The sequence below is a fragment of the Cyprinus carpio genome, chromosome B12 (assembly GCF_018340385.1).
Source record: "Cyprinus carpio isolate SPL01 chromosome B12, ASM1834038v1, whole genome shotgun sequence".
NCBI classification, from domain to species: Eukaryota; Metazoa; Chordata; class Actinopteri; order Cypriniformes; family Cyprinidae; genus Cyprinus; species Cyprinus carpio.
The window spans coordinates 14,287,719-14,312,065 of NC_056608.1; the positions used below are offsets into that span (position 1 = coordinate 14,287,719).

General features: G+C 37.0%; 1 protein-coding gene across 2 annotated transcripts in view; it reads left to right on the forward strand.

The window, feature by feature from the left end:
* Positions 1-4,382: 4,382 nt before the first annotated feature.
* The window catches only part of LOC109063271 (protein phosphatase 1B-like), a 35,670-nt gene continuing 15,705 nt past the window's right edge, over positions 4,383-24,347 (forward strand). The window contains exon 1 of one of the 2 annotated variants that reach the window (XM_042735518.1): positions 4,383-4,761. The gene's annotated coding sequence lies outside the window, so the exon portion shown is untranslated. The remainder of the gene's footprint in view (positions 4,762-24,347) is intronic. The other variant, XM_042735519.1, reaches the window with a different exon arrangement.

Below are 24,347 nucleotides of genomic sequence, written 5' to 3' on the forward strand. Positions count from 1 at the left end.
TTCACACCATTAAGTGCGCCGGAGCCCCACCAGCGCACCCGAGAACAAGGCCTTCACACCGAGGGCCTCACCTGAAGACAGTCCACAGGGTGGTGAATAAAAGCCCTGAGCTTCTGTCGCACAGAGCCTAATGCATATGCAGCAGGGTCTATAGGCTGTGGTTTTGGTCTGCATCTTGTTCAGAATGCGAAACATGTTTAATGTGCTTCCATGAACCCTGGTTCAAACCTTGTTTTAGTACTTCAGGGCGAGAGAAGCCTGCTAAACACTGACCTCCACTGCTTTAACATCTTGCAGTCTGAATATTCAACCTGCGCTGAATAAAAGATGAATTTGCTTTTATACTCTGTGGTGCTGCTAAAACGTTTGAGGGGGGAAAGGGGATCCAGAAAACGTGTGAATTAAGAACATGGAGTAAAACAGAACATGCCCCTTCCATATCTCAACAGAATGCCATCCATTCATCCTTGCATGTTAAAGGAAAGTAGAATGACCCAGACCTTTAAACCCCTGAATTAAGTTCCTTCTCGGTTTGGCACAGTGGAGAGAAGATATGGCACAAGGATGAATGAGAAAGAGGCTTTCACAAGGACGAGGCATGCAAGAGCTTGAAGAAAACAGCCTGTCGTGGCAGAAAACATTCAGATGTGGCCAGAAACAAAGGCAGGCTGGGGAGGGTTGACTATCCGTGTGCATGCTCTGTGTCACAAGTGATGAAATAAACTAGCCTGCCTGACTAAAGCCTCCAGCCTGCTTTGTTCACTCATTTGACGGCTCATCAAAATGCAGTTACCTCTCGAGGTCTCCAAGCTCGGGCTGCCAACAGCACCTGTGGCGAGAGAAATTATAAAAACAAACGACACGCTCGCTCAATATTTAACGCTGTGTGGACAGCGTGCTTAATGTGAAGTGAATCCCCTTAAAGCATTCAAAATTCACAAATAATTAAATCAGACTATGAAGGAAAAGCGAGGGTCAAATGGAGTGTGTGCAAGTATTGTGTGATACACTAAAAAAAATGGTGTAGAAACAGTTTTCACTCAGATATTGCTAGTAAATTTCACAAACAATTACAAAGAAAAGGCAAGTAACACAATGAATTAAAGGAATAGCTCGCCCCAAAATACAAATTTGCTAAACATTTACTTATCCTCAGGCCATCCAAGATAGGAATTTATCATAACATCACTTCCTCTGCAGCGAATGGGTGCCGTCAGAGTACAAACAGCTGACATCATAATCATCACACTACTCCACAAGTAATACACAAGACTCCAGTCCATCAGTTACTGTCTTGTGAAGCAAAAAGCTGAGCATTTATAAGAAACAAACCCATCACAGATGTTTTAACTTCCAGCTGTTGCTTTCACCTAAGTCCATAATATTGCTTTCTCCATTGAAAATCCTCCCTTAATGATGGATTTGTTTCTTAAGAACACTTTTCACTTCACAGGATGTTAATATCTGTTTGGACTCTTATTCTGACGGCACCCATTCACTCCAGAGGATCCACTGGTGAGCAAGTGATGTAATGCTAAATTTTACTCAAAATTTTACAAATCTGTCCCAACAAACTCATATCTTGGATGACCTGAGGGTGAGTACATCTTCAGAAATGTTATTTTTTGGATGAACTATTCCTTTAAAAGTGTAATTTTGAATAGAAAAACCGAATTAGTATTTTCCTGTAAAACATGCTCCAATAAAAATATAGATTTTTTTTTTACAGTTTAGAATACTACTTATTCATAGTGACTAAAGTCAGAAAAGGATTTGACTTCCTGTATACATCACACCATGCGCACACACACACAAACACACACACTCACACACACGTTGGTTTCTATGGTTTATGGGGATTCTCGATAGGCATAATGGTTTTTATTTACGAACCGTATTTTCTATGGCCCTACACCTAAACCAGCCCCTCATAGGACACTTTTTGCATTTTTAGATTAAAAAAAAAAAAAAAAAAAAAACCTTTAAAAACTCATTCTGATTCATTTATATAAGCCTTTTGAATTACAGGGACATTGTCCTCATAAATCACCTTCCTTGTAATATCTTTGTCATACCCATGTCATTATACAAATTTCTGTCCTTATAAACCACATAAACACACTCACTCACTCACACACACACACACACACACACACACACACACACACACACACACACACACACACACACACACACACACACACACACACACACACACACACACAGTAATGCATAATTAATCATGCATTAATGCAGACATTCGCAAATATTTAAACATGATGTTGCTTCCAGGCAAAACTGTCCAGTCAGCAACAGCTGCATGATGTCACCAGTAATAATAATCTAACTCTGCCTCAGAGCTGCGCTTCCTTGAGAGAAGTGGGAGTGTTGGAATGTGCACTCAGCTTTTATAAGCTGCTAGTAATCGAACTGTGCAGCTTGTTATGTTTAATAGTTCTTTTTTTTTTCTTTTTTCAGTTTTGACTCATAGATGTGACCAGGCTCTGGGTATTTTCCTTTGTCAAGCCTATGCAGAGTAAAGTACTAACACTGCAAAGAAAAAAGAAAATATTTGTTTTACATTTAACGCTCTGTATTTTTGTCTTGTTTTCCAGTACAAATAACTAAACACTTTTAAACACTTGAGAAGCAAGGATATCTTGACAAAAGATTACAAGTCTTGTTTCTGAAAAAAATATAACAAAATGAAATGATTTAAGCTTATGACAAGAAAAAAAGTCTGCCATTGGGGTAAGAAAAATAAACAGAAATTTTTTCTTGTTATAAGCATAAACTCTGCTCCTGGAGGGCCACTGTCTTACAGAGTGTAAACCAGCTCTGAAATACATACCTGGAAGTTTCTAAGTAATCCTGAAGACCTTTATTAGCTGGTTCAGGTGTGTTTAATTAGGGTTGGAGATAGAGGATAGTGTCCAGCCAGAAACTGAGTTTGACACCCCTGCCCTAAGGAGACAGGGTGACAGAAAAAATATGAGATGGGAGCAAAAATGTATTGTGTTTCCCCGAGAAACTTTTCATCGACTCGCAAAAGGACTTAAATAAAGTTATTCCCCTCACAACGTCCTTGTCTTTCCATCAAAAAGTTTTGCAAAGCTTATTGGGGGAACGCAACTTTTTTGAGAAAGAACACAAAAATACAAAAATACAAATTTTCTTCCTATCTCATTGTAATTTTAAGATATTTATATCGTAAGCAATTTCGCTTCTCAAGTCAAAGTACCTTGAATTAAGAACATTTAGACATTGATGCTGGAAAATGACAAAAATACTGAGGAAGAAAATCTTTTCTGCAGTTAAAACGGCTGCCGGTGACCACTTGATGGTGCTGTCAAGCAGCCAATGGTGGTCTGTCCTTACAAAACTCCATAAAAGATTCATAAAACAGCATAGGGACACCTACTACTGTTAGCCATTCAGCTCTTAAGACACAAAGGCATCTGTGTTTCTGTGTCTCTGGTTGGTTAACCACAGTTTAATGCAGACACAGTAGGCAGAGAAGTGGACAGTTCAGCTGGTGCATCCAGCTGAAGCACTGAGGCAGAAATGTTTCATGAAAGTTGAAAGAGAATGCATGGGTTCTTGAGCAAGATCAAAAGGAAATTGGACACTGTATTTGGTTATATGTTGGGCTCAAAGCTCTTTATTCTAGGATTGACATATAGCAATCTGACACTTGCGTCAGATGGCATTCATTTAGCTCAAAAGCTGCTATTTATTGGCCAAAATACATTTTACTTAGTTGGACCAAGAATAAACCCTCTTTGATTTCTTTGAGAAGATCTTGAAAATGCTTCAATTTCAGAGAATCTGTGCTTCACTAAAAGGGAACGTAGATATCTTTAGACATATTTGGTCAACTTTTGTTTACACCTAGACAGTGTTACAATGAAAAACAAATGTGAGAAGGATTGTTTATTTTGATTTTATACTTCATTTAAGGCAGAGAACTTTACTTTTTACTAGTGAAAATCCACACACACACACACACACACACACACACATATATATATAAAATTTTAACAAATACCAAATATATACACTAATAATTACATATTACCAACCAACTGTTAATTTGCTAATGTTGTTTTGTTTACTAAATTAATTAGTTAGTTTTGGTTACTAAAGTTAAAAACACATCGCCTCAACCGTGACCATCGAGATGGATCTAAACACTCAGCATGACAAACTAAAGATGAGTTCTGTTTTTAATGTAAACCACTGTTCAAGCGTCATGACGGTAAAATGACAAGACGAAAGCCAATCAAATCGTGGGATTGGCCATCTGTGGTTTTAGCTGTCAGCAAAATAATCCAATTAGCAAACACGCCTAGTAGAGTTTTGGCCAATCATCGAGCCGCTTGAAGAAAGTATCCCTCCCCTTCATCAAGACGCTCAAGACTCTGAACCGAAGGATATCTTGGCCTCCCTACAGAAGCTGATTATTCGGGTCTATGTAATGATTTATCCCACACCATGATCCCATACAGATACGAAACTTAGACAGATTTAGTCAATAAGTCGACCGATTTGTTCAGGGACATCTGCGTTGGCGTCAAACATGCGCAAAAATCCACGCTATCAAAGCAGAGAATCACCGTAAACGGAATGATCGCTTCTCACGTGAAGTCACCCTGATTGTTTGTTTTTAGAGGAAGCGACAAGCTTATCGACTCCGAAAACACCCGCGACCGAGAGACCGAAGTGGGAACGAGTGCTGACATCCGCAGTATATCTGGAAATGTAAGTATGGGGACGTGTGGCCCTCGGGTTTGCTCGACGAGAGCTCGTGCTAAGCTAACCAGCGCGAGCCTGCGCGTGATTTCATTGCTAAGTATGAGGCTTGTTGTGTAACGAGCGAGCTGACACACAAGCATGGCTATAACGATATTAGACTGACATTACCGCCCACTTTCCGTTTGGATACGACAAAGAAACACTGTTGTTATTATTTTGTGTCGGTTCCTAGTTTTATTATGCTTGTTTATACGGTAGCAGCGATTGACAAACAAGCGCGCGTCAGAAATAATCCCATCGGCTCGTCCTCACTGTTAGTAAGAATCCAGTGCATTATGTAATCACCTCGGCTGCTGTCAGCTTTCCTTCTGTTTCTCTGACATGTCTGAAGCTTTTCTCACTCACATTTAACGCTTAATTTGTCCTTTTAACCTGCAGTGTGCTGGCTTACATTTAGCCTTGGTTTCATGCTTACCACAGTTGGTTACTTTTGCCTTACTGGGTGTTTGCAAGGACGGCCCGAGATTCATGCTGAAATTGTGTCGATCAGTGGAGCTCTTTTAAGGCCTTCTAATTTAAATAATTGATTTATATTATTTTTGCACAATACATATCAGCTAATTTTTGCTTAATGCAACATAATGGGATTCATAGTTCAGATAAAGTGTTGTAAGATGTCTGTTAAGTGACATTAGGAGAAGCAAAAACTTAAGCTGGTTAGTATAAATTTGGAGTCCTTCGTAATGGTTAATAGTTTGATACATGTCTGGCTTCAAAAGTTGAATGGTGGCCAAAAAGTTAATGAGTTAACCTCTTATGCTCTTCCATTACTCTGTACTCAAAACTGTATCTCTGATATAGTATGAGTTCAAAATCTTACTTCACTTTTTAAATGGTGCAGCAAATCTTTCTCATGTTTAAGTATTATGGATACATACTTAAAATGTATAGTTTGGTGGCCTCTTGCTCTCTTTTGCAAGTCATGTTTCATATCTTGTGTAGGACAGCTTTTCTTTAGACTGAATTTGACTGGGCGTTAGTCAAAACTTATTTTTAAATTTCAGATTGTGATCTCAGATACACTTAGATTTAAAAGTTTGTGGTCAGATTTTCTATTTTTAAAGATTTTATTCAACAAGGATGCATTAAATTGATCAAAAGTGACTAAAGAACATTTTTATGCTAGAGTAACTCAAACTTTGACACTGAGTTCATCTGCAGAGAGATTAGAGGTCTGATTGTAACTGTAGATAAAGGTCATTGGTCATCATTTGTTAACCCGATCGGTATGGTTGTAGACTGCAGAAATGACCAAATGACGACAGCAGTGAACGCTCGTTTCTTTATCATGATTGAACACTGTGTGAAACTTTGACCCAGCCTGCTGTTTAGAGAAAGTGCTGAGTTTGCAGTTGTTCATCTGATGCTGATTGCTAAAGGATGGATTTGCACGAGTGGGGAGGTTGGAGGATTGACAGTGTAATAAAAGCAGATGAGGGGACCCCTTTGTTTGCTCAGTGGCTTCCTTAAAGTCCGTCCAGATCTGTGACAGGCACAGAAGTATTGGCAGAAACCGAAGCACAAGACTGCCATGCAGATCTCTTGTAATGGCGAGCACTGTGGGAAAATATTTGGGCACTGAGGCCGCACACTTGTGGATGTTAGTGAAAATTAAAATTCTTTAATTTACTTGCCTTTTATATCATTACAAAACTGTATGACTTGTAAGATTTTGAAGAATTGTGCATACAATAAAAGTCTGGTGTCATTTTGCACCCCACTGACTTTCTTTGTGTGGGCAAAAACAGTTCTTTAAAATATTGTCTTTTGTTTTCTGTAAACACAATCTAAGTCATACGGGTTTGAAACGCCATGAGGGTGAGTAAATGGTGACAGAATTTTCATTTTTGTAGGAACTATCACTTTAAGTGGCTTGAATTCATTTTGGTTGGTGTCGTTACATGACAGAAGACAAAAGTGTTAGAACAAGATGTTTAACAGCTAAGAATCATTGTATACACCTTTGAGGTGTTGTCCTCATGATGGTCGGATTGAGCCTATTATGTAGATTATCATTTAAAATTGTGTTTAATATGCATCATCATAGTGACAGTCACAGGTAGTGCTCTTAATTTTCTTGGCAAGCTCTAAATATGAGTATGGATCACAATCAGGTCCTGTGGATCACCCTCTTCTCGCTGTCATCATGCTGTCATCGCTGAACCAGCTCTCCAGCTCACAGGCTAATGTCAAGGGATTAATGTCAAGAGGCCCACATAGGTGGTGCATGAGGACCACGACTGTGAATACATGGAAGATGTTTCCTATACTATGAAAGTATTTGTATGTTTTATGGGTTTGGCAGGGTGGTGTTCAGAATGACTCAGGATTAACTCTTTCCTGACAACTTCCCTGTGTGTGGGTGTGTGAGAGGGCGTGCACGCTTGTTTGTGCTAAACGTCAGACGTGAAGCTTTAGTTAGGCCTGGCTTAAAAAAAAATGCATGCAACGTGCACTACCATTTAAAAGTTTGGAGTCATATTTTTAAGTTGATCAAAACTAACAGTGAAGACTTTTATAGTAATACAAAAGATGCAAGAAATATCAGTTTCCACAAAAATATTAAAGGGGTCATATGGTGCGGTTTTAAGTTTTTCTTTGTCTTTGGAGTGTTACAAGCTGTTTGTGCATAGATAAGATCTGTAAAGTTCCAAAGACTAAAGTCTCAAGCCCAAAGAGATATTCTTTATAAAAGTTAAGACTCGTCCACGCCCTCCTAAAACGCCTCATTAAAATACGCCCCACAAACCTGCACTGTGTTGGAAGATTTGCATAACACCGCACAAATGTTTACGCAAATAAGGAAGGCATAACTTTTATTACACTGTAGTATTGTTGCCACTACCACTATGCCGTGGTGACGCTGTGTTTCCAAATATGGTAAAGGCCCGTTTACACCAAGGACGATAACTATAAAGATAACGATAAAGATATAATTTTAAAAATCGTTCTCAATATTAAAGAATAGCAGAGTCCACACCACAGCTATAACGAAAAAGGCACAGAGAAATTATATCATTGGAATCACTTTCAGAACAATTTTTTCCAGCTGATGAACGATACAAACATTGACAATCAGAATCCATACTGCTATAATGAGCTGTGCTGTGTGTAAGCTATTGTGCTACAATTGCATGAGTGTAAAAACAAAAATGCACTACATATACTAATCAAACATTTAGGTGAGATAAATATATGTTTGAAAAAATGTCTAAAAAATGCTCCCCTCTACCCCTCAAAAAAAAAAAAAAAAAAAAAACATTACAAGATTTACCTATAAGAGGGAAATTCCCCCCATTTTCAAAAAATGACCCTGAATAAATGTCTAAAAATCATGATTTGGAGTATTACTATAAATAATTCCCCTATTCTACATACTAATTCTTCCAAATAAAAAAAAAAAGATTGGTATCAGTGATTATATCGGCAGATTTCTCTGAGATCGGCCTCAAAAATCCTGAATAGCACCCCTAGAATAAACAGATGATATCGTCCGCTGGTGAGAACACTAATATCTTTATATTTATATTCTTTTGCCTGAATTTAAGGGCTGTAACGTTTTATGCCACACGCTTGAGGTATTCATGCACTAGACAGCTGGCCAATCAGAGCACATAATAATAACTTAGCACCAAATCAGCATATTAGAATGATTTGTGAATGACCATGTGACACTGAAAACTGGACACAATGCTGAAAATTCACAGGAATAAATTACATTTTAAAATAGAAAACAGTTATTCAATTGTTAATATTTCTGGATTTTTAATCAAATAAATGGTTAGCATGAAAGATGTCAAAAGCATAAAAACTTACCACCCTGAAATTTTTTTAATGGTGGTGTAGATTTGTAATCTTTAGCTTTTGCCTGAATTTGGCTATTCATTGGTCTTAACTTCATTTTAAATAAGACACAAGTATTTGTCACTGTATCCTTATGTTACGGGGTAAAAACTTAATCTTTGCTGGTTATATTTTACATGGCTAGTAGGTCTATTTATTTGTTTGTATATGGATTGTGTCTGCTGTGTTTTTTTTGATAGAGATTGTTTGTTGTATCTGAGTTGGCTTTATGGGTGGATCAGTAAAAGCAATAGCTCAGGTAGCTATAAAAAGCTAATTCAGGCACCTTGTCTTTGATATGCAATGATTGTGAATTCACTAATGGATGTTAAGTAGCCTAACCATATTTGAAATCAATAATAATTTCTTATGCAGTTGTTTGGTTTCATAACAATGCTACTACAGTGGATATCACAGTTGATAAAATGTTTATTGAAAGTAGCAGTTCTGCTTTATTTTAAAGTAGGTTGTGTATAAATGGACATTTTTGTTTAGTGCTGTAATAGCAGGCTTGGGTGGTTGACTGACTGATGCCAGCTGTATGGACAGTTTTCATTAGGTCTTGATTCAGAAGTTATGTGGGTTACTAAAGTTCTGTCTCTTCACATTCGCTTGGCCTCTCTTTCCATATGTATTAGGGATGTCCCGATACAATCCACGACATCGGTATCGTTCCGATACTGGCCCAGAACGCTAGATCAGAGATCGGAGGGGAGAAAAAAAATATGATCCGATACCATCCAACACAAACCATGGGAAAATCTAGCTTAAACCATCACCTAAATGCTTGAATATTAGCATTTCCCTTGCTGTGTCATCCAGTTAACATGTTAAGATTTGATAACTGTAGTGTGATGTTATTGTTGGATGGGTTTTAGTGTTAGTTAGTATTAGAGTTTGGTAATTTAAGGAGTTGTGGTGTTATTTTTAACCTTAAAGAGGAAAAAAGTCCAACGGTCGAATGCAAAATTTGCAACGCAAATGTTTTGAGGGGTGGCAGTGCTGTCAGTGGCGTGCGGGGGGTGCTTGAGCCCCTGCCCCTTTGAGGTCCGACGCTAAAGTGCCCTTGCAGTCCGGTCTGCCCCTCGGTCTGGTATTTCTTTCGGTGGTGAGGTTTTTTGATATGGATATTTTTTGTGGTGTGAGTTTTTTTATTTCCCCGTGATCTGCTTTTGAAGAAAGCCGTATTGGTTATTTAAATGTTTCATTTGTGTGCTGTTCTGACATGCGTTTTTTTTTTTTTTTTTTTGATCACACTCAAGTGTGCGCATGAAAACGAAAAACCCTTCAAACAGCGCCTGATTACTGAACTAAGTTATGTTTTGTGTTAATACTATCAAAAAACACAAGGTTTATGTATAGGCTCAGTTGGTTATGTCTAAAATAAAAGTAAACAACTGAAATCAACAGATGCATGTCTGTATATTAGATGGGTGCTTAGATGCGAGGTCTTAAAGGAACAGTAGGCTACATGCTGTCGACTGTCATTTCTGTCATTGTTTATTCACTCACATGTTGTCCCAAACCTACATTATATTAATTTCTTTCTTGTGCTGCACACAAAAGAACATATTTTGAAGAAGCTGATAACCAAACAGTTGCTGGTCCACATTAACTCTCTGGAAGTCACTGTGGACCAGCAACTGTTTGGTTTTCCACCTTCTTCAAAATAGTGTTTATGTTTAGCAGAAGAAGAAAACTCATTCAGGTTTAAAACTATTTTTGTGTGGGTACATGAAGATATAAAAACAAAACACTAATCTATTTTAATTTTTGGGTGAATTATTCCTTTAATGTTAATAAAACACCAAACACAAAGAGAAAAATCACTCAATACTCTTGACTGAAAAACTTTTAAACTGTTGCTTTAATAGGATCAATGTATATTGTGTTTTATTTTTACTTGTTCATTAAATTTTTTGAATGCTCCTGCTAAATACTATTGTACCTGCAAAACACTGTTTATTTTTATTTGTGTATTCTGTATTTGTAATGTGTATCTTTGTTCTTTTTTTTTTTTTTAATAACAAAGATAAAATAATGACAAGGATTATTATCTTCTCTCACTTTGGCCTAAATATCCGCCATACTTTTTCATATTTTGTTACCTTAATGTAACAAGATTTGTCTTTTTTTATAGGGATATTAGTTTGGCTATAATGCTCAAACAGCTTGCAAAATAGAAAAACCATCATGACAAACAATCATGATAAAATCATGATATTTCTGAAAAACTGTTGGTAGCTTTAAGTACTGAAGTACCTGTATTTTTATTTATTTTTGTAGTGTTTGAATAAAGGGTGGCAGTCTTTCTTAATCAGCTGTTGTTGTGGACTATATACTGGAGAAGTATTTGTTCTCCATTTGAGTGAGATGTTTTTAGGTGGCTAATTGAGCAAAGTGCTTCCATTTATTTTATTATTATTATAATAAAAATATCGGAATCAGCAAATAGCCAAAGCAGCTGCATCGGTATCGGAAGTGAAAAAGTGGTATTGGGGCATCCCTAATATTTATAAATATAAAAGGGGTTGTTTACCCCAAAATTAAAACGAATCATTAAACATTTGCTCACCCTCATGTCATTCCAAACCTGAATAACTTTACTTTCTCTTAGAAAGTAAATAAAGTTATTCAGGTTTTTCCTGAAACATAATAAATAAATATATATACACACACACACACACACACACACACACACATATAATATATATATATATATATATATATATATATATATATATATATATATATATATTATAAATGTTAATATATATATATTATATATATATATAATTGAAATGTTAGTGTTTTTTGTCCATACAAAGGTCACCTGTTTGTTTGCCAACATTCTTCAAAATATCTATCTTTGTCTTCCGGAGAGGGTGAATGACAGAATAATTTTTGCATGAGGTATTCCATTTAATCTCTGCCAAAAAAAAAAAAAAAAAAAAAAAAAAAACAGATTTCATACTGTACATAGATAAGATTAGAGTTCTTCATCTTCATTACAGGGCTGGGTGATATGACTATAATGTTGTATATTGACAATGTCTCATAAGTATCGCGATGTCGATGTCATCAGTCAGGTAACAGACTATTATCAACATTATCGAGGAAAAAAAGACATGATAAACCTAGAAAGTTGCAAAAATATTTCACATGGCACCATAGGCACCATACAGGTCTTTTTGCATGCAAGAATGAAATAATTTAGTAGGAGGGTTGGGAATCGAAAAGGTATTCTAATTTCGGAAATAAGATCAGATGCGTAAGGTCGGGAATCAAATTACTTGTTATAAAATTACATTTCAATTCTTCTTTTCGATTTTTTTTTTTTTTTTTTTTTTTTTTTTTTTTTTTTTGTATGCACATTTTTTGTTATTTTAAAATGTTCAACTGAAGATGAAATAGAACTCACTTCTGCACTCGCGCGTTGTTTTCCACGCTGAGCGCGCACACACACACACAAAGCGCATGCACAAAAGCTGCCTCTTATATACGCGAACACTGGACTGAGCTCTCTTTCTCGCATTCTAACATATTCAAATCAAAATATCCCATAAATACAATCGGTTATGTTTTAAGTGAATGCAAAGAGCTGAGAAAGAAAACAAGGGTGTATTGGATCTGTGCATTGACAGTAGCTGCTGCCGCCAGTCATTTATAATGTTAATAAAAGAACAAAATAAATGAAAATCCCTCACTGATCTTGACTGAATCACTTTTGTAACTTCAGTTTATATTTTATTTGCCTGTTGTTCGGCGCTGATTACTGTAATGCCAATGTGCATCTGTTTATGCGATTGTTTTGGAGATGCGTTCCAATATATTTTATCCTTATTTAGGGTATAGGCCTATTCTATTTTGATCTGCAGTTTAATAAAAGTTAAACAGAAAAAAATCCCGATTAATTAACCGATATTTTTTTAAAATGGATACTGAACAAAAACTTATAGTGCTTTATTAAAAAAACAAAAAAAAACCAACACAAAACCGGTACTGAACCATACTACAACTAGTAATAATAGTAATTGTTGAAATTACCACACTCTAATAGGGCCCTATGAAATCCACTTTATTTTTTCCTAAATTCCCTTAAAATTTTTCTGGATTCTGTTTTTTTTTTTAAATTTTTCTCCACTCTTTTTTTAATAGTTAAATTAAAGTTTATTAATAAAAAAGCAAGTCTAATTTATTAAAACCATGAAACTTATCGATTTTCACATCAATTTAATAAGTTTTACAAAAATTACATGTTTAGGGCCCTATGAAATTTTATTTTTTGTTACCATATTTTTTTTTGTTACCAAATTCTGTGTTTTAGCATGTCTTTTTTTGTTACCAAATTCCTTAATTTATTCATTTTCCCCCTCAAAAATTCTGTTGTGTTGTTTGTCAAATCAATGCATGAAACATTAATTTCATCTTTGGTAAACAAAGGGGATTTACTATTAAAATTAAAACATGGAAGAAATGTTTTGTGTTTATTTTTTATAATGTAATGTTTTTTTTTTTTGTGTTTGTGTTTTGTGTTAGTAGTTTTTTTCGTCTTTTGGACCTTTATTTTGACGGGTTGCTGTGAATACCTTTACAGTTCTGTGTATGTGATAGGATGCTAGTTTTACTCAAATCAAATGGTCAGTTGCTCATGAAGGCTCTCTCAGAGCAGTTCTGGAGATGTTGTTCATGTGTTTACCTCTTCATTTAGTGAGACGGCAGACGCTGAAATCACTGCGAGCATCACACATACTTATGTTTAATAAATGAAACAGTGCGTCTGCGCCATTCATTAATATTTACAGATACTAGTCCATATTGTGATTTTGATTTAAGTGTAAGGACCTACTTTTGATTAATTAATTAAAAATTTGACAAATTCCGTGACATTCCGCATTAAACTGTGAATTCTGTTTTTATGACTGGATTCCGTCCGCGTTTTTCACATCACGGACATTTGTTCTCTCACACTTTAACTGCTTCTATTCTTGAACACAGAGTGATTATCTAATCAAAATAAAAGAGCAGCGCTGAGTCTAGGAGAACTCACCCGTATCACACACACTTCGGACGCATTGCATTCAACTAGAGCAGAAGTCTAAAGCCCCTTTCACACTGCGATTCCGGCAAATACACGGGTAATGTGTCCCCGGGTCGCTAGATTTTGCACTTTCACACTGCCAGTGATTACCCGGAATATGTGCGTGCGTTCACACACAACCCGTAAAGGTCCCGTAAAGACACGTGATATCAGGGTGTGACGTGTGATGTACGAGTCGAAAACGCTAGGCACGTTAATTTTCACTTAAGCTGGTGAACGAGCTCAGCTTCAGCGCGGAATGTAAGGAACTAACTGATCTCTGCTTCGTTACAGTTTGCACATATTTTTTCGTCGCGAACATTGATCTGCCTTCAAAACACCTGGTAAAAGAGTCGCGCGATAACGCGCATCATCACTACGACACGGCATTAGTTCTGGCTTTTGTTCACACAGCGCTCGTTCCGGGACTGAACCCGGCAATGTTACTAGGTCCCTGACCCGGGTTTAATCCCGGGACGTGTTTGCTTTCACAGAGAAGTCGACCCGGCAATGTTCCCGCAATTTGCCGGGTCCGACGTGCAGTGTGAAAGGGGCTTAAAACAGTTTATTTATTCACCAAACAGACACAAGATTACTTCAAGAATGAACAGTGAGCCATAGATAAGTTTGAAGTACAGCATTTAAAAAAAGGAGCAAACGGAAAGAGCGATCTATATTATAGCTCTATGAATGAAGCATACAGACTTTATTAGACTCACAGAAAGACAAACGTTTCGATAAAAATGCTCAATATACAATTCATTATGTAGATTAACAACGATTCGGGGCAAATCTAATGTAATTTAATGGAAAACTATGTGAATGGCGCTCTGTGGCGCTGCAGGATTTTCTGTCAGCTACATATAAATCCGAGTCTGAAATTTCTCGCTCTGTTCAGCATGCAGCATCATGTGTCTAAACAAATAGCATGTGCTGTCAGTGATTTCAACCACTAGAGGCCGCTCTCACACTTTATAATGAAAACAGACCCTTCTCAGCCGCTCCGGCAATGGACGCAGCCCGGAAAACTATCGCCATGGATTTTTGCTGATAAACAATTGTTCCCACAGTTGAACAATAACTATCGGTGCAGATTAATCGGCAAAACCGATACATCGGTCGACCTCTAGTGAATATTATAATGAAGTATTGTCTTTACACTTATGTTGAAACAAAGCAAGTAGCAGGTCATCTGTGCTTTAACATAAGGGAGGCTTCACTGATTTTAGAATGTCTTTGCAATGTTGTCTTACTGACTTTTTAATAAGGATCTTAAATAGACTCATCTGTCGTGCAACAAAGTTTCTCTTCTTTCAAATAGCACAAAGTTGTCACCCTTTTCTGTTCATGTTGTCTTTTTTAACCATTCGGTTTGCATAATTACTTCTCCTTTGCGTGCCTGAGCACCATCATTGTGGCGAGACTGAAACAAGCGTCTGCTACAAGTGTGTTTGAAAGATTCACAAGGTGCAGAGTTTTGAGGGATTTTGGGGATGTCGTGTTTTGAACTTAAACTCCTTAGAGGTCTTATCAGCAGTATTTGTTCACATCACAAAATCGGTTTGTATACCAAAAGGCACTTCGCTTTGTGCTGACACTGCACCAAACTGCTTTGGCTCACTTACCAGTTTGTGGCCAATATCAAAGCCATTTTAGTGAAGAAAAGCTGTTTTAAAGAAGCATTGTAACGTTAATCTATTGCACTGCTGCTAAGTTTCTGTTTCTGATCTTACTGTAGTCTAACCCTCAGGCGTCACGCCTACAGATCGTCTGATCCATATTGCACACAAAAATTGCAAGAACTCACCACTACAAATCTGATTGGCTTTTGCACAATTTCTAGGAGTGAATGTGAGCTCGGCTTATGCCAATAGTCAGAAATCTTTCTACGTGAGACTAACAGTAATGAGGTCCATAAAAACAATAAAAATGAAAACATGTGTAGCGAATGTGCCATTGCAAAAGAAAAAGTGAACTTCTGCTTTAAGTATTGTCATTTTGGGACAAAAAAAAATCACAACTTTTTTTTGGAGTCACAGGTGCACAGTTTGCATTGAACTTTACCTCAAATGTCTCCAACCCCTACTAGAATACATGTTGCCTTGTTGTAACATCAGCAGGAAGCAGTATTGCATATTTGCTGTACCTCTGGATACTTTTTAGTTCACATGCTGTGATCACGACTGCTGCTCCTGTGGAGACCAGCGATTCCCAGAAGATGATGCTCTGCTCTTGAGACTTAGAGAAGATTTAAAATAAAATCAGGTTTTGCTTAGTCTCTAGTTGTGCAGTGCTTTGTACGAAAGAGTTTCAGTTAGCGATATGTCATTAATTTTAAACTTTTCCTTTTTTTTGCACTCGGTTATCTCTTATTCTTCTCTCACAGACCTTTTAGCAAGCAGACTGTCAGCTCACACCCTCAGTGGTTGTGTAAGCCTGCCAAAATCCACTTCCCTCTTACACTGATACAATGTATTTTGGCTCCGTTTTTGCAGTACATGCCTGCGCTTCAGGTTTTGCCGTGTGGTTTTGATACGAATGACTGGCCAGTGACAGCAGTTTCGAGGGGAAAGATGGTGAGAATTTGCGGTTCCAACTGTGATAGGGTGGTGTGGAAGTTACTGTGATGGGGTGGAACATTCGTACAGTAGATGTGAGAGCTCTTCTGTGCTTTACATGTGTGCATGGGGAGAGGAACCCGTGGTCGCATCTTTCATCCTGCCTTCAGAAGAGCAGAGGCCACATATGGTGTGAGTGATAGAAGAGGGGTTGGTTGTCGTTCTCCAAACTCTGTGTTTACTCAGCTGAGGCTAGCTGGACAGATATAGCTCTCTCCATACAGGGCCTCATTGCTCTTCTTTTGTTTTGGTGCCTTGGTGATGCAACACATCTTCTTTAACTAAGGGAGTGCCCTGAATCGGTATGATCTGGGTGCTCTGTAGAACTTTAACCACAGGAGCACCTCTTTGTAACGGTTCTCGTGCGCTATTTGTGAACCTCTGTCAGAGGTGTTCAAATGTATTCTCTGATTTGAAAACCAAACGAGGACGTAACTGACTTTACTGCATAATCTGCCTAAAAATACATATAGCGTCTCACAGTCAAAATGAATTCAAATTTGAAATGTTCATAAAATGAACATAAAATGGCTAGAACCTCTGTACCACACAGTACACAGAAGACTGCATTAGACGTTTCCAAGTTTGTCTAGTATTGTTTTGTCTCATTCTATCCTGATAAACGTGTAGTCACATCAGTAAAATTTTGCGGCCAAAAAAGGTCCATTGTATATTTTTAAGTGTAGCGGTGTTTGAATAGCACAGCTCATGGCAAATTCCTTGCAAACCAAGCAGCTTTCTGTTGATCAATATGGTGAACTCTGCATAGGCAAATCTTTTGTCCTCACGCAAAATTCCTGATCATGTGGATCCCTATTGTAATGATTGGATTTTGGGAATTTTTTTGAACAAATGTGACCTTTTCTTTTTTGGAAAGAGACTGTTTCCAAATTGAGCACTTGGTACTTTGTTGTTGTGAAGCATCGTCTTAAATTTGTTGATTTTTTTTCCCACTTGAAATTGTCTCAAATTTGGTTTCAGGTTGCAGCCTGATGATTGTACTCTTAATACATATTGACTGAATCAGTATATTGATTTCATTATTCGGTTTGATTAAAATCTGGTTACCGATCACTGTTTGACAAAACTATACTAAAATCTGTTGAGTTCTAAAGGCCCAATCAAACCAATTATGGCAACTGCAACAACTATAAGGTTTTATAATCTCTGAATGGAGAACAATGTTGTGAAATCGCTTTTAGAATTACTTTTTTCCGGCTGAGGAAAAAAAAACAATGGGCCAACCAGTTCACAAGTGCAGCACGCACTTAAAAGCTGATTGTTAATGTGCATTGGTGCTGATATAAACATCATGGTGGGGTGGGAGTGATATGGCAAAAATATAATGGCAAGAATTTTATTTATTTATTTATTTAAGAAGAAAAAGCATTTTTAAGGTAACAAAATCTAAAAAGAATGGCAGATTTTTTGGCTAAGGTGGGCGAAGATAAACTCTTTCATTTCATCTGCTGTTAAAAACAAAGATACACGTTACAAATACACATACAAAATAAAACTGCTTTATTTTCAAGGATAATATTCAGCATGAGCATTCAAGAAATTGAATGAACAAATATAAAATTAAACACCTATATAGATTTTATTATTATTATTATTATTATTATTATTATTATTATTATTATTAAAGCAAAGCAACTGTATTAAAGTTCTTCAGACAAGTGTAGTGAGTGATTTTCTCTTTGTGTTTTGTTTCGTTAATAAAGGAATAGTTCTGTCATCATGGTTTTTTTTTTATACTCACTCAAAAGTTGTTTTAAACCTGAATGAGTTCTTTCTTCTGCTGAACATAAATGTTATTTTGAAGAACGTGAAAAAACAAAGAGTTGCTGGTCCACAGTGACTTTCATAGTATTTTTCCTCAAATCAAATTTAATGGGGACCAGCAACTGTTTGGTTACCCACGTTTTTCAAAATATCATCTTTGGTGTTCAGCACAATAAAGAAATAAATACAGTTTTGGTACAACATGTGAGTGAGTAAATAACGACAGAAATGTAATTTTAGGGTGAACCAATCTGTTTAATGACAGTCGGCAGCATGTTTAGTACTGTCCCTTTAAAACTGCACACATCCTAATATACAGGCACATATCCAACTTTCTCTCAACTGTTTATTTTCATTTTAGACATAAGCAACTGAGTCTATATGTAAACTTTGTGTATTTCGGCAGTATTAGCCCAAAAGCTAACTTATCAGGAGCTGTTTGTCAGGGTTTTTAGTGTGTGTGCTTCGGCTGTACACCCTCAGAAAAAGCGCACATGTGAATGAAATGTTTAACGCCTCTAAAGCAGATGCAAATAATGTAATTTTGTGACCGCAAATAAGTGCACTGATAAGTTAAGTTAACACTGATGTAAATTGTGTGTCGTGTTGTATAGTATCTTGAGACCACTTGGTCGCCAACTGAAGCTAAGCAGGGCTGAGTGTGGTCAGTACCTGGATGAGGAGACCTCCTGAGAAAACTAAATTGTTTCTGGAAGAGGTGTTAGTGAGGCCAGCATGGGGTGCTCACTAGAGATCGACCGATATGTGTTTTTCTATAGCCGATGCCGATGTTTAGAGGTCAGGGTCAGCCGATGGCTGATATGTGCTGACGATTTTTAGGGCCGATATCTTGAAGTTTTCCCCTTCATTTGCATGCTAAAATGTCACACTAATAATAAGTGGATGCACAACATTTCTAAACTTATCATCATTTATTGAGCACTGACTTGAACCATCTCTCGAATCTTAGAAGTCAATCATTTACATAAAAGTTTTAGAGCATTTATCAAGCAGAATTTTGTTGGAACATAAATGTAAACTTAAATATACATTTAAATAAAATAAATAAAATTTTATAAATAGAAATCAATTAAACTAAAAAAAAATTAAAAATAAAATATATAAAAAATAAATAATAGTAGTGCTGCAAACATACTAGCAACCAGCAACATTTGTGTTTGGTATAAATGACACAGAACATCTAAAGTGCATTCTAATTTCAAACTTACATCGCAGTCTGTTCATTATTTAAATAAAGTAGAGTCAACCAAACATATAAAAGGTTACACTGGTCAGTTTAAATAGACCGTAGTATACCGGTCCACTCTGCTGTTATGCCAAGTACGTTTTTGCTCATATGAAGAGGATGATCTTTTCCGTCTAGTTTACGTAAAAAAAAAAAAAAATTATAGTTTAACATTCAGATACATTGCGAATATGGAAACATTTGGATATGTGCAGAACGAGACGTGAGCAATAACCTCCAAATACATCTAGCCAAACCCACGCGCGCTCGTCCTCGTCTGCACGCACACATGCACTGTCACGATCTAATGCACTGTAAATGCCGCATTTTTAAAAACAAATAGGCCTACCGGAACGTAAACATTCTAAATCGAACATTTTGCAGAACAGGATCAAATAAAGTACTGGTCATAATACTCGCATAAAATGTTTAATGTGAAAAAGCGGTTCACTGACTGCACAGCCACAAGCGCCACAGTTACGTTTGGGATAATTTTATTTTTAATACTATAGTGTCATTTGAAAACATTGCAACTGCGTATTAAAATACAACAACGAGCACCACGAAACCATTTAAAGAGGCGCATTCAGCGGTCTCCTTGACGGGAAACAGTCAACTAAGTAAAATGATCTCAAACGTACAGTGCGCTCCCTTCATTTTATCAAAAAATCATAATCACATCTATTCATTTTACAGTCCTGCTACTAGCATTTTATTCAGACTAAACCCCCTTTAATTCGGGTGAGAAAGCTTTTTTTCCGAGTGGTTTTTGCACATAATAATAATACCGCTGCAGACGCATTTTGCAGCATTAAGGTTATTAATTGATTGTTAATTTAAACGACGATCGATCATGGAAATGATCAAATATTGATATCCCTAAATGCAAATGAGTTGGATGGAAACCTGGCTATTGTCTGCATCAAACCATGCTTCCGAACAAATGTCATTCACCGTTCTGGACTGCTCCAGGACAGCTCCAGGACAGCTGTCTCTCTGAGCACGGTGCTGTCTGTGAGTGGGGCGGAGTAACGTAGCCCTCAATCACGCTGCAGTGTTTGTGAGAGCTGCCACCTTCTCCACCCCATTTACAGAGTGAAATTCTCTGACTACCTTTATCTCCCAGGACTGTTGTTGAATCTTTTAAAAGTTTTGGCTTGGGGTCCTTCACATGCGGCAGCAGCACTTTCCACCGCACCAATAACACGGGGCGGCCCGCCGACGTGCCTGAATTTAAATCGGCGCTACTAAACACTGATATCGGCCGATGCCGATATATTAAAAAATGACAAATATCGGCCCGATATATCGGCCGAGCGATATATCGGTCGACCTCTAGTGCTCACCCTGCAGTCTGTGTGGGTCCTAACCCCCCAGTATAGTGATGGGGACACTATACTGTTAATAAAAAAATAAAAGCACCATCAAAACGATTTCATTTTGATTTATCGTGCAGCCTTGGTACCGATTGGTACTGAATTCTGCACTTTTTGGCAACCCTAATCACCATACAATGCAGAAATATTTATAAGCGATACAAAGGACTACGCATGCTAGCCATTACCACAGTAAACATGGTAAAGACGACCGCTTGAAAAAATCAGATAAATCATAGGCTATCACAATCATGCATTTATTTAGAAACACATTTTATCTATCAGTAAATCTCTTCTCTTTATACCTGACTGTCTGATGTTCGCATTTAGCTCTATGAATCTCATAAAATATATCAGAATCATACTACTCAGGTTGTATTTTTGATGGAAAATTATAGAAATTATAATTCTTTCTAACTGTAATGTGTACTGTGACTACAAATAAACAGAAACAGACTCGACTGAATAATTGTGTCCTCTTTATTTTGTGAAATAATGGTAAATACCACTTTATTTCTGACTAATTTTCAATCCTGACAAATTAATTCATTATGATCAATTTGTCATTTATTATTGTAAAACTGATAAAACATCGATGCTTTTGAATTTAAATCTTTAACAACCATGCAAACAAACAGCCGCTTTAATCATGTTCCTTTTGTGATCAAGCTAGTTGAATGGACATAATTGTGTAGTGTGTTGTACTGAACCTTAACCGCTCGGTGGAACCGAGACATTATATGACAGGTAGGCCTATACCACTGCATGGTTTTGTAAGCATTAGGGGCCATTCACACAAAATGCATTTTTGCTTTGAAAAATGAGAGATGTAGAGAGTGTTATAAGAAGGGGAAAAACGCAAGGCCTAAAGATGCGCAGCGTTTTTATAACACTGTCATGCTCAAGACAAGATATGACTGCAGTGGTCAAAGATGTTCGTCTACTGCATTTACATAAAAAAAAAAAAAAAAACAATGGAAAAGTAGTGCAGTGGAATTGAAAAATGTGTTCTGTGTGTACGGCCCCTTGGTGTGACTTGCTGCCACTTAGAACACCAGCTGTGGATTGGCAAATACTATTGTCAACTTCATTTTGGTGACAAGTGTTAGTTGGATGAACAAGCGTAACCATATATATATATATATATATATAATATAATATACACTAACCAACTAATGTGTAATGTCGAGACACCATAAATCAGAAGTCTACTGTTCAACAAAGCATTGTTTATCCTATCGAAACAGAAAGCTGAATGGTTTACACAGAATCCTGACTTTATACCAGAGGTTAAGCTCAAAGGCTGTTTTCTTCATGCTGAGCTAAAACGGAAATGCGTGGAGGTCATCTCATGTCCCGAGAAGATGCAGAGCTTGCAGCTAGGTCACTGAATGAAGCTAAGCCCATGTTTAGAGCGCAGCACTGGAGTTGCTTGGTGACGCCTCAGTGTTTACTTTATTTTTAGAATTGAGTCTTTTAAAGAAAATGGGTAGAAGTCATAATTGTGTCTCAACAAGCTTGGGGGTTATGACTAGGGCTGGACCAGAATATTCGATTATTTGTCGACTTGATGAACAGTTCTCGACATAATACCAACGCAAACAGACAGACAGACACACAGAGATTCCTGCCTTTATTAAACCATGTCTACACTGGACGCAACAGTTGTCGTGTTGCACTGCGCAGCAACCGCTAAAGTCTGTCTGCACTGGACGCGACAAAGCGACCGTTGAAAATCATTTGAAATTTGGGTCAGTACGTCATAAATAGAACGCAGCAGCAGTTTACTGTTGGGAATTTATCCCGCCATGCCGCGGCGCGCCATATTCAGTGTAGACAGCATAATAGGTTCTGTTGTATTTTGTCGCAGCGTGGCATCCGGTGTAGACATGGTGTTGAGAGAAGAATATGTTCAGCCCCCTCTCTCCAAAGTTTCGAATATTTGGTGTAGGTTTGCAACTAACGATTATTTCGATAATCGATTAATCGGTCGATTATTTTTACGATTAATCGATGAATCGGTTTATGTACTTATATATTTTAGTTTTGCCCATTTTTTCCCCAAGTAAATTATTAACAAAGGGTCTTTATCATTCAACATAGACTTTTTAGAGATTTTAACCATTTTGCATTGTCATATCCTCATCAAAAACATACCTGGAGTTGTGTTTTATTATGTGTTAGTTATCCTTTGTCGAACTCTTCTTCAATCAAAACACTGACCCATACATACTCTAGCAAATTTCACAAGGAGATTTTAAATAATGTTTTCACCATGGCAGTCCTTAGGGCTCCTAAAGTAGTTTAACATCCCGAACAAAGCTTATTAAGGAATCTTTCAGAACATATTTTCACAAAGAATAAGAATAAAACAGAATAAAATTGCAGTAAATTTTTTTCTTATTTTTTTTCCTGTAAACACACAGCTTATACCTGGGAAACAGCTTTATAGCTTATGCTGTGAAATTGTAAACAATCCTTCGAATAAAGTGCCAATGGCATGAAACCTGAATGGAACTCACATTTTAAAATAAAATTTAAAGTAAAATCCATCAGAAGGTTGTCAGGAAAAAAAAAAATTGGACACACAAAAACCTGCTGTGTGAAAAAGAGCAGTGAATATTTAGAAAAAAGTGCATTTCAAATACATTTAAACATTAACCTCTCTCATTCTGTCATAATTAGGCTGCAAGACTGAATTATGAACTGGTAAACGACAAAGCTTTAAATGTTAATTGTTAAAAAAGCAATGTTATCAGCTTTTACGACTAAACATTTGCAAACAACATTGTACTGCAGAATCTGCACAAATAAAAGTCTTTGCACACTGTGATTTTCAATGGATTTAAATATGTAGTGGTCCTTATAACAGTGCAAAATTCAAAAATGTAATAAAGCGATAAAATGTTAACAAAACAGCTTATGCCTGAACTGACAGTAATTCGACTACCTGTGGGAAATGAGGCAGAACACTATTCACTCATTATTTGAGGAAAAAACTTTGCATTGCAGTGCAAAAAGGTCAACATCATGTCCAAATGTTCAGGGTTTAACAGTTAGGCTTGCTCTCTTTTTTAGAGGATATTTTTCCTGCCGCAGAAAAAAGCCGCAGTTTACAGGTTACTCTTCTTTTTTGAAGGCTCAAAGTAAAGTGCTCCCACACTTTGGATGACTTAGTTCGATTAGTTTTATCTTCCGCTTTTTTCTTTTTCTTTTTCGAGCTTACTCCACTGCCGCCTGCCTCACCCATCACGCTGAATGCTGCAGAGACGCTGTGCGGGAAGCACGTGACATAAAACGAGGCCAGCTATTGGCTATTCGCTACTTCTCCTGCTGTACTGGCTGAGTAAAACCTCCGGTGGCTCATTACTGCCACACTTTGGTCACCGCAGATTTAAGATTATGCACGAAATGAGCCGCTTACGGCAAATAAAAATTATTTAGCAACGAATTGAGTACTAAATTAGTTGACAACTATTTTAATAATCGATTTTAATCGATTAAATCGATTAGTTGTTTCAGCTCTAATTTGGTGTTGATTACTACCGAAGCTTCGAAGCTCAAAAAATGGTATTCGGACCAGC